Source organism: Ursus maritimus, unplaced genomic scaffold, assembly GCF_017311325.1.
Source record: "Ursus maritimus isolate PB19 unplaced genomic scaffold, ASM1731132v1 scaffold_9, whole genome shotgun sequence".
In the NCBI taxonomy this organism is placed as follows: Eukaryota; Metazoa; Chordata; class Mammalia; order Carnivora; family Ursidae; genus Ursus; species Ursus maritimus.
In genome coordinates this window covers 79046980-79050963 of record NW_024427107.1, presented here as the reverse complement: position 1 = coordinate 79050963, position 3984 = coordinate 79046980, and positions in this window count along the sequence as shown.

The window sequence follows — 3984 nt, the reverse complement described above, 5'->3', positions numbered from 1 at the left end:
GGCCTGCTCACACAGCTCCATTACCTGTTTGAGCTGGACGCGGTGGAGGGCATCTCAGACTACCAGGAGGACATCCTGGAAATAAAGCCCCTCGGCCCCTGCAGGTGAGCTTTCCTACTGGGCCACAGGGCGCAGCCCTCTCAGGACCTCAAGCCAGGCCCTCTTTCTGGTTCCACACACCCATGGAACCCCTGGTGGGCACCAGACCCTGGGCTAAGTGCTGGGGACCCAGAAAGGAATGAACTCTGGCCCCACCTGAAGGCTTGCAGTCCAGGGTGGGGAGCGGGGGTGCAGCAACCCAAAGGCAGCAGGAGCCGGAATCCCCAGACAGAGCTCAGAAGGTGGCGGCTCACCCAGGCCGGACGGGAGAGGGAGGGCGCAGAAGAGGACCTTGTGTTCCTGGTGGAGAACCTGGCCCTGAGCCCTGGTTCACCTCCTCTAAACACCCCCACGCGCCCCTAGGACCTGCCTGGAGGCCCTGAAGGGTCTCTTCTGGACCACCAACTACTGGGAGGTGTTTGCCTACCTCAAGCTGCGGAGAGGCTGGGAGCTCTTTGAGCACTTAGAAACCTACACAGATGGAGTGACCCTCTTGGCTAGGTGAGCGCAAGCCTGGAGGGGCCTGGCCCCAGACAGCATCCCTCATGGGGCCCCTCCTGCACCCCGTCCTGGGACCTGGACCATGTCCCTGAGTGAGCAAGGTCTGTGGGGGGGGGTGTTTGGGGGGGGGAACTCCTGGCCAAGGACGAAGACCTCAGGGCCCCGTGTCTGCCTCTCGTCTGACAGGGCCATGGTCCACTACGACTGTGAGCTCAAGGCTGTCTTGGGGCAGGCAGTCATCTCCCTGAAGAGCCCCGAGGAGCGGGACAACATTGTGGCCATCCTCATCATCACAGAGGTCCGCCCCTCCTTGGCTCTGCCCTGCCCCGGCTTCTCACCACTGTCCTCTGGCCCTTATGGTCAGAGGATTGGGCTTCCTCTCGTACCCTCCAGTATAGGGGCACCCTAACTTCTGCCATCCACGTCAGACTGCTCGCTGCCTGGAAGTGCTTGCTTATGCCTAATCCCCCGTCCCATGCTGTGCTACAGGCCGGTTTGCCCCGGCAGCTGACCGTGCCGACCCTACTCAGTTTCTCAACAGCCGAGAGCTCACCCAGTATGTGTCTCGGAGAGCCGTGGACAACTTCCTGAGCCTGGGCCTGAGCAACCCCAACCAGCTGGTGCGGGCCGTGAGCCTGAAGGGCCTCAGCAGCATCCTGATGCACCCCAAGAAGGTGTGAGGAGGGGCTGCTCACTCCTATGCCGGGAAGACTTCAGGGAGGAGGAGGCATTTGCGAAGAGCCTCCCCCCTTGGGTCCAACTAGAAGGGGTGGACGAGGAAGGCAAGTCAGGCCTAGGCGGGAGAGGGTGGGAGTGTTTGGGAAGCCCTCCCGTACTGCATAGGGCTGGGGATCCTAGGATTTCTGGGCTGCCTCTGGGGGCCAGGACTCTGGCCTCCTTACCTGACAGCCACGCTGGCCAGGAGGCCGGTTCCTGCTCCACCTGGCACATGGAGGACTCACACCTGGCTGGATGGGGATGGCGGTCCTCTGCCTGCCCTTCAGGCCTTCCAGAACATGTCCACGCCCCACAGTGCAGGCCGAGGGCCGGGGCTAAGGCCCCTGCTGCGTGTGCCAGGGAGGCGGGGTGGGCTGGGAGCGGTGACGCGGGTGGAGCGGGGGCAGGAGGCAGACAGGCCCCTGCGGGAGCAGGAGTAGGAGAGGAGCAGGCCAGGGAGTGGCTGCGTGTCCTCCCCGCCCCGCAGGTGGTGCTTCTCCGCAATCGGCTGGCCGGGCTGCTGGACGGTTTCGTGAAGCCGGAGCCCAAGGACCTCATGGGCCTGATGGAGATCCTGGGCGACATCCTGCACCGCCTGGGCACCCAGGGCATCGGGCCCGCCAGCCTCAAGATGGCCCAGCACCTGCTGCCGCTGTTCGAGGATGTGAGGGCCGGGGCGGCTGCGCAGCCAATGAGAGCAGCCGAAGCTGCCCCCCAGCCAATGAGAGCAGCCGAAGCTGCGCTGCCTGCCAATCGGAACAGCTGAAGCTGCTTTCCACCCTCCCTCCAGCCTTGGGGCTTGTGGGTCAAGTCCTCTGGAGCCCTGGGGGAACCTGGCCCACAGAATGGAAGCCCCTGGGAGGCCTCTGGGCCGCCTCGACAGTGACCTTGCCCAAGCCACGTGCTCCTCCACGTGGAGGGCGGGGGCCGAGGGTGGGGGGGCACGGGGGGTTGGGGAGCCGGGCGGGGTCCGTAGTACAGGGGTTGGGGCGCAGCGTGTGAGCTGACGGCAGGAGGGGCAGGAGGGGCGGAGGCCGCGGTCTGCGAGGCTGGACCCCGGCCCGAAGCCCCAAGAGTCCCTAGCCGGCCGGGATCGCAGAGCTAGAGAGTGGCAGGTCTGGCTGCAGGGCCTGCGCCCCAGCCCCCACCCGGCGTGTTAGGGAGTGGACGTGCGGCCGCCGCGGCCCGAGGCCCGCAGACAACCCACTGGGGAGCCAAGAAGCCAGTCCAGTAGGAGGGCTGCAGCCCCTGGAGGAGGTGGCGCGAGGAGCTGGGACTGGCCGGAGAGAAGGCAGTCCCCGCTGGTGGGACGGGCCGGAGTGTCAGCGCTGGGGGGGCGGGGGGGGGGCACCGGGACAGCAAGGTCAGCGCGGTGCCAGGGTGCGGTCGACCGTCTGGAGAGCGGGCATGAGGGCGCCTTGGCCGCCGCGAGTCTGGGGGCCAGAGAGGAAGGGGAGAGAGGGGGCGTGGTGGGCCGGGGGCAGCTGGCGGCTGAGGGCTCCCCAACCCTGCAGGAGCAGGCTCCGGTGCGCGGAGGAGCCATCTTCCTGTTCGGAGACGTCATCTACAGCGGCGGCAAGAAGTACCGGCAGGTGCTCAAGAGCTTCGCCTTCCAGGCCCTGGTGCCACTGCTCTTCCATCTGGTGGACTCCTGCCCCAAGGTGGTCATGGTGAGCGCCCTGGCCTCGGCAGCCCCCACCCCTACCCAGGCAGCCCTGCTTGCTGCCCTGTTGCTCATGGCCGCCTCCTCCCCAGCCCCTCCCGAGCCCTTAGGAAGCTGCTTCTTTCTCTCTGCCCATACCCCAGACCATCAGACCCAGGAGCCAGCCCTCTGGACCCTTTGCTGGTGGCCTGATCGGGCTAGGAGGCCCCCAGCCCAGGGTCTGGCACCGGGCGGCTCCTGAGGACCCATGTGGCTGAGTGAAGGGGTGAGCGGAGGGGTGGTCAGGAGACAGGATAAGGCAGCGGTGCGGCCAGGTGGGAGGTGGAGGGTACAGATGGGAGTTCAGAGGACAGCATCGGGGTAAGCCAGAGAGGCTGCCTGGGGGAGGCTGGCCAGTAAAGCCTCAGGAACTGCAGTCTTGGATAAGCTGCCCTGAGGCTGGGGCCTCCTGGTAAAGGAGGCAGCGCATTCTCGGAGCCAGACAGCGGGAACCAACAGGAAGGGGAGGCTGGCCCGGCTGGGCGTAGGTGCTGGAGGAGAGCAGTCTCGGGGGGTCAGGGGAGTGAGCACCTGGAAGGTGGACTTAGGAGGAAGCGAGGGCTTTGGAGTGAAGACCAGGGGGGCCAGTCCCCCCTCAACTCAGCAAAGCAGAGAGAGGCCCGCTTGGGAACAGACCTGTCTCAGCTCAGGCCGCTGCTGGGTTTAGGGTGGGGTAGGGCTGGTCCCCTCTGAGGTCTCTCTCCTGGGTGTGTAGACCGAGTCTTCTCCCTGTGTCCTCATGTGCTCATCCCCCTGTATGTGTGTCCAAATTTCTCCTCCTCGTAAGGACACTAGTCAGATTGCCCCAGGGCCACGCAGGAAGCTCATTACCTTAATCACCTCTGTAGAGACCCCACCCCCGGACAATCACATTCTGAGGTCGAGACTTTCGGAAGGAGTTCTGAGACTAGAGGCTGTGGTGACTGGGTGATGAAGAGTGAGGGGCCAGTGTTCCTTCCCTGGGT